The sequence below is a fragment of the Schistocerca nitens genome, chromosome 1 (genome assembly GCF_023898315.1).
Source record: "Schistocerca nitens isolate TAMUIC-IGC-003100 chromosome 1, iqSchNite1.1, whole genome shotgun sequence".
Classification (NCBI taxonomy): domain Eukaryota; kingdom Metazoa; phylum Arthropoda; class Insecta; order Orthoptera; family Acrididae; genus Schistocerca; species Schistocerca nitens.
This window is the reverse complement of record NC_064614.1, coordinates 420,246,306-420,258,336: the sequence shown is the minus strand read 5'-3', so window position 1 is coordinate 420,258,336 and position 12,031 is coordinate 420,246,306.

Sequence of the window (12,031 nt, the reverse complement as noted above, 5' to 3'; positions counted from 1 at the left end):
ACGCACAAAAGGGGGCGTTCCCGACTCAAAATAAACGCGGTGGTCGGCGACGAAATGACGCAGGCACAGGCCTGCCACCATTCGCAGAAGGGGGGAAAGGACCGGGGGTCGCAAATAGCAGGCGGCGCTGAGAGCGCAGTGGCAGCCCTGGGCCACAGACGAGCGCGAGTGACGTCATCTGTCGCCAAGCCGAGGCCACGAGAAAGATAGGCCTCGGCGCGTACGTCACAGACGTGACACCGGAGGTCTTACGAGTGCTGGTAGCTGTCTCCGGAGGGAAGCGAATAACTATTTCTGTCGAGTTCAATAATTCCTGACTGCGCGTTTAAATGTTTCCACGCTCTTGACAGCACACGATAATGTTAATACTAGTACTGGGTACCTTTTCAATTAGATATTGATTTCCCGTGGACCAAGGACAATGATTTCTTGACGCGTGTGTGTTTTTACGATGAGGCTACATTTCATGTGTGTGGTTCAGTTAACCGTCATAATATTCGGATCAGGGGATCAGAAAAATCCTCATATCGTACGGGAACACATTCGGGACAGTCCAAACGATGACCACTTTCTTGTGTTCAGCTGTGTTGTATACTAATTCGCCAGCCGCTGTGCCCGTGCGGTTCTAGGCGCTTCAGTCCGGAAACGCGCTGCTGCTACGGTCGCAGGTTCGAATCCTGCCTCGGGCATGGATGTGTGTGATGTCCTTAGGTTAGTTAGGTTTAAGTAGTTATAAGTCTAGGGGGCTGATTATCTCAGATGTTAAGTCCCATAGTCCTTAGAGCCATTTGAACCATTTTTAAGCATACTCATCTTCCGCTTCCTGGCATTTTTCAGATAAACTGACACGAACTTATTTCAAATACTCTGTTATCTGCTGAAATTTTGTCTCTCAGAGAATAAGCACGCAAGTTGATTCCCGCTTCAATACAACTACAAATCACAATAGAATTATCTTTAGATGTGTGGGCCTGCAATTAATAAAAAAGGATACTATATGTTGTTGTGGGACATTATAACAGTTCGGCCAGAATCTCCTTCAACATAGCCAGAGGGTCACATGCTTCGGTTTATCAGCGAGGAAATGGTGAACGTCCGTTACTTGTGTTTTAATAGCTTTAGAGGTATGTCCCAGTATTCAAATCTCCGACTACTAGATTTGTATAAAATGATGCGTCCACACTGAGTATGTTTCAGGCTGATGCAGACAAGCATCGTGGTACTCTGTTACACCCACACAAACCACAACCTGCGCATAAAATTACCACAGGCTGCTAGACTGTCTTGCGTAACCGGTCGTATCAATGTCCGCTTTCTGACCTTGGGCGTCCAGCCTCTTGTCTAGGTTCCTGCTGGCACATATCAAGTGCCGTTGCAGGTACTCCGTGTTTCAGGTTGTCTCCCGTCGGCCTTCTGTCCAAATGTAAAGCTGTCAGCAATTTTAGCCGCCCTCAATAACCCAGCAGATCAGTGGAAACTAGGTTCAGAAGAATACAAAAGAAGGAGTTCCATGAATCCATGGTACCCGGAACTTCACAGTGCTGTTGTTGAACTTGCACTTTTGTCAGTTGTCAGTTCTCAGCGAATACATTGCATGCCTCAGCCATGATCGGCAACAGCGACATCGCAGGATTTTTGGTCTAACAAGGAAGTGAGATGAGCCTAGGTGCCGAACATCTGTTTTGCTGATGGGATTCCTGATGCTAAACAATCCGTTGCAAAGTGTGTCTGATATGATCGGAGAATAGTAACGTATCATAGGCTTCTTTGTCGTAAATACTGCTTCAGATGGCGTGTTGGAATGGGAAAACTTTGATATCAATAAGTACATGCGTCCAGCGACAGAATTATGCAACACTTTTATATTGAGGAACAGAAAATACAGCTCTTTTTGATGTTCATGTGACAGAGCGCTCGTATTTATTGACGACAATGATACCATTTGTGTGACGTTGCGAGGTGCCGGGGCTAGTAGTGTATTTATCACTAAATTCTACTAGAATCCACATGTGTAAATCATGCTCTAAGCCCCCCCTATTCTAACTCCGACTTTTGCTGTTGCACAAGGATAAAACAAATACGCGAACTGACTCTAATCAACCCTGCTAGTGGAGTAGAAGAGAGTTTGGCACCTGCAATAATTTAATTTGATAAATAAGTTAAATAAACAAAGGTTTCATTAGCATAGTGAGGAATGATAGGGTTGCTCTATTGATTAACAGAAAGAAAGTTCTGTCCAAAATAACAATATGATTTATTAAGATTAAACGCAGAATAGTAAAAGAGACACAGGAAATATAAAACATCAAATTGGCTAAAATTGGAGATTCATACAAACACAGTAAAGGTGAAGTTGTCCCTAACTTAGATCGTGAGGTTTAAGACGAAGTGGTATGTGGAGCCAATTCCTTTCCACTCAAATCTCAAGAGAGACACACAGCTAACCCAATAGTAATTGCTGCTACTCGAAACTGAACAAAGTTAGAAAAGGATGAACAGGCGCGCTCTGCTGAGCTCTGATTATCACCTAGGAAAATCCCTATCTGCCGGTGCTGCGGACGTACATTACCAACAGTCTTCTTATCTCCCAGAACACGATCTGGCGTACCGCAGGCGAGGGCTGGTTGCTCCGACGTCCTCGACCGAAAGGCGACTGCCGACTACCCAGAGCACCCGCACAGGCCGAACACCGAACATTCCCGCCCCCACGACAGTGGCCGTGGTTACGTTCCAATCAGCAATTCGAAAACCGGCGGAAATTCCACTCCATTGCCGGAGCACTACCATTCCACCAATGGAGATTCTTGGCGCCAATTTCTGTGCTGATTTTGCAGAAAGTGCGGGAATTTTCCCGCCACAACTGCGTGGGTACACAAGTCATTCCCACGCCTCGCTGGTAGCCCGCCAGAAAGTGTTTTCGCAAGGTTTCTCTGAAGTAACGGAACCTCTAGCCCAGCCGCTACTTCACACCCCAGCGGGCGTGTCTCTTGACAATGTCGGCGTCTGAAAAGCATTCACTCGACTGCCTCACACACGTCGGCTTAACTCTCTCCTGTTCCACAGAGCCCGCCTGTCACCGGCCCACCCGGGTGACGAGAGACGCTGCGTGGGAAGTACGCGTGTTAAGGAAAAGCAACCCTCCACCGCATGCAACTAGAGAGGAGAATCGTAAGATAGAAATATGAGAGGGGGCTCATGCCACCTCTCATTGCCCCTACGCCATTTTAGATTGTAATTGGTGAGCGGTTGGCTCACTTAGGAGCAAGGTAGTGAGTCAATCGCCCAAGAACAATCTTACAAAGTGACTCCACATACCGCACTCTATAAAAAAGATCATTGCAACTGAAAAATGCAACTCATAGAGGGAGGATTATTTATGATGTAGCCAACTTCACCTTCTTAATATGGAACACTAACACTCACATCACACATCCATACCCAGGGAGCCCCTTCCAAACACCGATTCACGCAGACATTCACGCTCTAAACATGGCCCGGGCATCTGAGCCAAATATGGAGCAGTTTATTCTTTACAATCAGAGTTGGAGTGCTCCGCAATTAAATGCCCAAGATGTTACAACAATTTTAATCATTAAACTAACCTGACCTCACTCACACATGATAATATTTAAGTTAACAATCTCTTTGTGAGTTTTCAGAATCTAGTTACAACCTCCGATTCATTCTGTCTCCCTGCAGCAAGAATAACCTTTACAAAATGTTCCCTGAACTGATGGTCCATTCACAATGACAGTGGTGGTATCTGCTTCAGTTTATGGGGACTTCAGGCACACTGTTAGCATACACACAACAATAAACACAAAATACAAAAAAAACATGATGTGGAGAACAATACAGTAATCTGTAATAAGAATTACAGTGTAAAACACAAACGCATACAAGGTATAACATACATTACAGAAACAACATAAGAGAAAGAAATTTAAGAAAAACAAAAAAAACAAGGTTCATGGGGCATCAAATTGTGCGTGCACATTGCACAAAGTTCACGACTGTGCTGAGAATGAGGCACTAAATCACATTGTTAGAAATATCCGTGGCACTTCACTGATTCCACTGTACTGACATCACATAAGGCTAAACGTCGGGTGTAGTTGCTACGTTGTGGCAACAGCAATAGGGAGTTCTGGAGTGTCTGCAGTACGCTGTTGAGATTGTAGTCAGACCCACGCATATGATCACGGCAGTACGGTAGGAAGACACAGTGATAGGTTCTCCTCACGTCGATTAATTGTCTCTGAGATCTCCTTGTTGGGATACATCACTAGTCTAGGTCTCTTCTCTCGCTGGACAGAACTTTACGTTTCCCAATATTGCAGTTCGACGAGGGATGATGGCACGTGGAGTGACTCCACAAGTGTGTGAGGTCATCCATACAGGATCGAACTAGGAGCGACTATTGTTAAAAACTGCTCTCTAATAGAGAGGAGAAGTAAGACATGAGACCATACATTTGTTAGTGTGGCACGATACTGCTTTGTGTATGCAGATCGGCCAATGCTAGTGAGTTGTAAAAACCCAAACAGGTGAGTATAGAGCGTCCCTTTCTGTCCTGAGGCACATGAGGCGCAGGTTCTGACACGATATGTGATCTTCTTCGTGTACTCACGACAACGTGGTCTGCCGCAGGGAATCCCTCCAAGCGGCTGCCGCGTCCGGAGAGCTAGCAGGCTGTCGCGTGTCAGGGTCAACGGCCAGCCCCACTTTCGCTTGTGGCGGGGCAAGGGTCCCGTGTAATCCCTCAGGTAGGCAGCCGGGTGACTGTCAGCGTGTAGGACGGGACGCTCGCCCTCTAGCAGGTAGCCGAAGACCTCTTGTTTTTGCGCTGGCTGGCCTCTGCATTGCCACGTTCCTCGTCATCTGTACAATTCTTACAAAAGTCTTATGCCTAACTTTTTCCCATGACCTTCTATGTTATAATAAATTTACCTAATGAAACATTGATGGTCTGTCATTTCAGACACTCTTATTTTACTTTTATAGTTATTAATCTATGGCAATCATTATAACATCTAATCTAGACATGGAAATAATTTATTTTGATATACGTGTAGAGACCGATCTCAGTAAGTACATGGTGTGTGATAACTGATGCTTTGTAATGGATGAACAACTAAATGTGCGGGCCCGCACTAATATTACTATTAATTATATAGATCGACAGTAGACATGCTTCAAGAATTAACTACCATATCCCAACGATCTACATTCTACGTCTTTTAATTAAATTATGTTGTTATGCAGGTCTAAGTTTTACTGTGCTATAAAGAACATGCAACTACGCTACTTTCGCTCGCCCGTCGTCCCTCCATCTCGGGTCTGTGGTTTGGTGACCTGAAAAATAGCAACTCAACAGGCGCGCGCCACACTTGTGGTAGAAAACCCCCACAATATTAATCTAGTTATTGTTAAATCCTACAGTTTAACTTATCCTAGTATCGTACTTTCCCTTTTATTTATTTATTTATTTATTTTATTTTATTTATTTATTTATTTATTTATTTTTTTTTTATTTACCTTATACAATACCCTTACATAGTTCCTGTTACGCTGAGATGTCTTGCTGCTCGCCGCTATTGACGACAGTGATGTGCGCGCCATACGACATGACCTCCGAGTTTTCATTACGCCTCACTGAAACTCCAGAGACTGGGTTAGCCATGGCTATACACGACAATAAATTTATAGTTGCAACTTCCTTCTCTATGTGAAGCGGTTTTCGCGATCGAAGTACACCTTTCCAGAAGCAATGTAATATGACCAAGCCAGGACTGGTTCCTGTTGAGGATTCAGACACCCAACACACGCCAGCTACACAGTATGTCACGAATATCCAAGTACAATTCCTTGGTGATTCATCTGTGACAAAAACGAGCAGCACGCTAAATCCCCAACCAGCACATTAGCATGGTAGGCTTTTATGCCCTCATTTCTCTCGTCTAGGGCACCATTAGAGTCAAATGCTCACAGGTTCACCCCGACTTGCAAGACAACGATACCGGCGCAGCTCTGCAAAAACTATACTGCCCATATTCACCCTCGAAATCGCGCAATATACCACAATCGTGCAGTGCACTGACGCGTGCCTGCAAGCATTGGTATGAACGTCTCACGAACTGGTTGTGGCCGATATGGAGCGTATCACGACCTCTCAGAACGCTTCTAAGAGCACGTTCTTGTATGCGCCCGTTTGTGCGACGTCTCGTCACTCATCCTTATCCCTCAACATGGACACCAGATAGGAAAGGACAAATACATTGCTCATGAAAAGGTAGTGTCTCCTACTCCATCGACATTGGAGATCGCGAACATAAACAAAAAGAGGATAGCAGCAGTAAATTCTTATGCAAGACAACGCAGCGTGTTAATACTTTAGCAATCTTAATCTATTAATGTAACGATTATTGTTCCCCGAAAAAAAGGTTCATATCTTTGCCTATTCTACTATGTACATTTCTTACACTACTACTATTCTACGAACTCCTTTATGTGAGAGAAGTGGTGGAGTCCTATGGACTAGCGTCAATCCCTTCTTAGACTCCCCCTCCTCTGACGTGCATTAGGATTTGGAGGTCTAATTTCAATCTCCTGGTTCTCCTGTTGTCCTTGATTTCGCTCCCTCCAATTACGGTCGCTTTGCCGTTCGTCATTCCTCCTGTCCCAGATTGCTTGTCTGGATTGACCCTGTTCCCTGACGTTCTGGTTTCCGTGTCTCTGGTTTCCATAACCTTGAATAGCGTAACCTTGATCTCGGTAACCCTGGTTTCCTAACTGACCAGTGCGATTATGCGATCTGTTGTCGTCTTCCCTTGCTGGCCCGTGGTATTTGTTATTTTGCGCCTTCTTCCTGTCCTTTGCGTCTTGTTTATCGAAGACTACTTCGAGTTCGCGCAGTAGACTCTTGAATGCATCTATGTCAGATCCACACTTCCCGACAAGTGTCTGTTGATACCTAACTGGCAATTTCGAAAAGCAAAATTTAATAATTTCTCCGTTGCTGTATGGACTATCTAAAAACTGATTCTTCTTGAGTAAGTCATCAAAAAATTTGGTTGCGCTCTTATGCCCGGACACTTCCAGTTCAGGACAAAATATTATTTCCTCTTTAATCCTGTCTTGCGTTTCCTTTGACCAGTAGGTCCGCAGGAATGCACCAACAAATTCCTGATAAGTCCGACACGTCGCTGCCACGCCCCGCATCTTTTCCGCGGCTTGGCCTTCGATGTGTCCACACATGAATTCTAATTTGGCCTGGGTTGGCCATGACGACGGTAATGAATTAGTAAATTGCATCACCCAGCTCTTCGGATGCATCGACCCTCCATTATCTTTGAACTTCTGGAATTTGAGTATCGACAGGAAGTGATTGTGATCAAAATTCTGTCCGATCCTCGCACTGGTGTTGTCAGACGTTTCCGATACTTGCACGTCTGCGGAGTGTCCTGATCTATCTTGCTGATAACTGTGATGTGCTACGTCTGTATCACAGTGGAAGTGGCATTCAGCATTCACTCTTCTAAGTGGGCTGCAATTATTGGAGCTATTACTCGCTGTTTCTGCGTGTGCATTGTTTGTTCCGCACGCTGTCACTGGGCTAGAGCACGGCGGGCTTTTCCTCGGAGACACAATCCTGTGTGCTCCATCATTGGTATCCGAACGCGCAGTGCTCGTGTGCCCATTTCGCTCTAGTTTTGCTATCCGACTCTCTACTTCTTTCATTCGTTTCGTGATGTTCGTAACCGCAATATTACCTTGAGTCTTTAAGGCCGCTAGGGATTTCGAGTGGACTTGTGTCGCACGTCGCAAGCGCCCTGCGAGTTTAAGAGTTACTCTTGCGATTTTCATTGCCCCTGTTGCTGCAGTTTTGGCTAGGCCTGCTACTTTTTGTGCTACCATTGACATTTGTTTCGCTTCTCCACATTCTTTCTTTATTGTTAATAATTCCCCACGAATTGCCCCTATATGCGAGATTATTGCCTCAGTGTCCCTCTTACGCTGTTCGTCAGCTTCTTCCTTCTCCTTCTTACGTTGTTTCTCCTCTTCTTCCTTCTCCTTCTTACGTTGTTTCTCCTCTTCTTCCTTCTCCTTCTTACGCTGTTCGTCAGCTTCTTCCTTCTCCTTCTTACGTTGTTTCTCCTCTTCTTCCTTCTCCCTCTTACGCTGTTCGTCAGCTTCTTCCTTCTCCTTCTTACGTTGTTTCTCCTCTTCTTCCTTCTCCCTCTTACGCTGTTCGTCAGCTTCTTCCTTCTCCTTCTTACGTTGTTTCTCCTCTTCTTCCTTCTCCCTCTTACGCTGTTCGTCAGCTTCTTCCTTCTCCTTCTTACGTTGTTTCTCCTCTTCTTCCTTCTCCCTCTTACGCTGTTCGTCAGCTTCTTCCTGCTTCTTACGCTGTTCGTCAGCTTCTTCTTTCATTGATCGTAGGAAGCTCAGTATTGGGTTTACGTCATCTTCTTGATCCTCTTCAAACATGGGCGATGTAACTCTGGACACCTGGGCGCTAGAGCTCTGACGTGACCGAGCTGGCCTCTGTCTGCACTCGTTCGTTTGACTATAAACTTCTGCTACCGTCTCGACCTGTGTGCCTGTCTCTGTTTCATCCTCTACTTCACTATCATAATCACGGCCGCAACGCTGCTCTGAGATCGCGTCCAAATCACCTTCCTCATCAATGCCCCTGGCGTCCTGTCCTGCTAAAAATGTGTCCATCTCATCTCCGAACCTATTCCCGTCAGTAAACTGCCCCTTATCCATTATGCTATCCTCTTTTGTTTTAGCTTCGCCCGATAATAGTCGTGCCTTACTTCTCGTTATCATTCATAAAAACAAATTCATCTAAAATGCACAATAAAATTAATCTACTCCATATATTTTTTACACATAAACATAAAATTTCAACAACGCTGTTCCAACGCTGTAATCACAAACACAATTTGATGTGGTACAGAAACCGCACACAAATCCGACAAAGTGCGATGCGGTACAGACACCACATCAGCGAAACACAAAAAAAACAATGAACAAAAAATATATACACTGAAAACAAAAACTGTAGTCATGCGCCGCTACTTAAAACTAAACGCGGAACTACCAAAAAAAACTTGGGTATTAATCATTAAAAAAAATAGAGAGAAAAAAATTGAATGTTCCTACTAAGAATCCTGTTTGTTTATCAGAGATTCACAGGAAAGATCCGAGGCCAAGGGTCGCCATATTATGCGAGGTGCCGGGGCTAGTAGTGTATTTATCACTAAATTCTACTAGAATCCACATGTGTAAATCATGCTCTAAGCCCCCCCTATTCTAACTCCGACTTTTGCTGTTGCACAAGGATAAAACAAATACGCGAACTGACTCTAATCAACCCTGCTAGTGGAGTAGAAGAGAGTTTGGCACCTGCAATAATTTAATTTGATAAATAAGTTAAATAAACAAAGGTTTCATTAGCATAGTGAGGAATGATAGGGTTGCTCTATTGATTAACAGAAAGAAAGTTCTGTCCAAAATAACAATATGATTTATTAAGATTAAACGCAGAATAGTAAAAGAGACACAGGAAATATAAAATATCAAATTGGCTAAAATTGGAGATTCATACAAACACAGTAAAGGTGAAGTTGTCCCTAACTTAGATCGTGAGGTTTAAGACGAAGTGGTATGTGGAGCCAATTCCTTTCCACTCAAATCTCAAGAGAGACACACAGCTAACCCAATAGTAATTGCTGCTACTCGAAACTGAACAAAGTTAGAAAAGGATGAACAGGCGCGCTCTGCTGAGCTCTGATTATCACCTAGGAAAATCCCTATCTGCCGGTGCTGCGGACGTACATTACCAACAGTCTTCTTATCTCCCAGAACACGATCTGGCGTACCGCAGGCGAGGGCTGGTTGCTCCGACGTCCTCGACCGAAAGGCGACTGCCGACTACCCAGAGCACCCGCACAGGCCGAACACCGAACATTCCCGCCCCCACGACAGTGGCCGTGGTTACGTTCCAATCAGCAACTCGAAAACCGGCGGAAATTCCACTCCATTGCCGGAGCACTACCATTCCACCAATGGAGATTCTTGGCGCCAATTTCTGTGCTGATTTTGCAGAAAGTGCGGGAATTTTCCCGCCACAACTGCGTGGGTACACAAGTCATTCCCACGCCTCGCTGGTAGCCCGCCAGAAAGTGTTTTCGCAAGGTTTCTCTGAAGTAACGGAACCTCTAGCCCAGCCGCTACTTCACACCCCAGCGGGCGTGTCTCTTGACAATGTCGGCGTCTGAAAAGCATTCACTCGACTGCCTCACACACGTCGGCTTAACTCTCTCCTGTTCCACAGAGCCCGCCTGTCACCGGCCCACCCGGGTGACGAGAGACGCTGCGTGGGAAGTACGCGTGTTAAGGAAAAGCAACCCTCCACCGCATGCAACTAGAGAGGAGAATCGTAAGATAGAAATATGAGAGGGGGCTCATGCCACCTCTCAACGTAAGGCTCAAAATAGAAGAAAAATACTTTTATAGGCTTTCAAAATAATCTCCATTGGGTAAAAGTTTTTTCAATACTTATAGCGTACCTGAGAATTGTCTCTTCTTGGAATCGATCTAATTATTGAGACCAAACGCCTCTGGAATATGTGTTGAAATTAGCTGCAAACAAAGAAATGGTTCAAATGAGTCTGAGCACTATGGGACTTAAGATCTGAGGTCATCAGTCGCCTAGAACTTAGAACTACTTAAACCTAACTAACCTAAGGACATCACACACATCCATGCCCGAGGCAGGATTCGAACCTGTGACCGTAGCAGCAGCTCTGTTCCGAACTGAAGCGCCTAGAACCGCTCGGCCACAAGGGCCATCTGCTGCAAACAGTCATCACACTGTGATCGTGACTGTTGCCTACTCTCTTCTGGATCCAACCGGCAGCATCCCGTCTTAGCCCTTGTATTCTTATAGTCTGCAGGAACGCCGGATTTTGGCATTAGTGATTGGTCTCTGCAGTTTTCGTACATGTCAACTCCGCTCGTCAGCCAGTTTGCACAGCTTAAAATGAGAACAGATTTTACACTGAACTACAACTTTGTCAGTAACTCTGTTAGCGGTGTTCTTGCTATTCTCCAGTTGTATAAACCTGTCGCATTTATGCCTCGTTATATGACGCTGATGTTTACGTTCTATGCGAAAGGCGTTCACCATCGGCAGGCTATTCTCCCCCGACGTAGTCGAACTAATCGTAAACTACTTTCTTCTCTGTTCTGCTCCAGCAACGCGTAAGTCTCCATCGCCCCTTCTTTTCCCAAGTCTTATTTTGTGTGGAGCTCTACTGCACCTTCACGCGAGTGCAATATTACCTCTCCAACTGGATGTAACAAAGAAATCTTAGTTCAGTGTGTTCAACTTTAAGTGAGACTCGTTGAAACGTTCCTCTACATGCATGAGGACATGTAAAAGTATTTACAGCCGGCCCTTGTGGCCGTGCGGTTCTAGGCGCTTCAGTCTGGAACCGCGTGACCGCTACGGTCGCAGGTTCGAATCCTGCCTCGGGCATGGATGTGTGTGATGTCCTTAGGTTAGTTAGGTTTAAGTAGTTCTAAGTTCTAGGGGACTGATGACCGCAGATGTTAAGTCCCGTAGTGCTCAGAGCCAGAACCAAAAGTATTTACAACACGGACCCGTTTAAGTGTTGGAGCATCATCATCATCATTTAAGACTGATTATGCCTTTCAGCGTTCAGTCTGGAGCATAGCCCCCCTTATAAAATTCCTCCATGATCCCCTATTCAGTGCTAACATTGATGCCTGTTCTGATGTTAAACCTATTACTTCAAAATCATTCTTAACCGAATCCAGGTACCTTCTCCTTGGTCTGCCCCGACTCCTCCTACCCTCTACTGCTGAACCCATGAGTGTTGGAGCATTTATAACATTTTTGAACACACTTTGTACAATCGTTATAATAAAATTGAGTTTAATTTCTTCTCCTTGATACGCTTCCAGTAACTACAAAATGGTTTTTGTAGATAGTGCT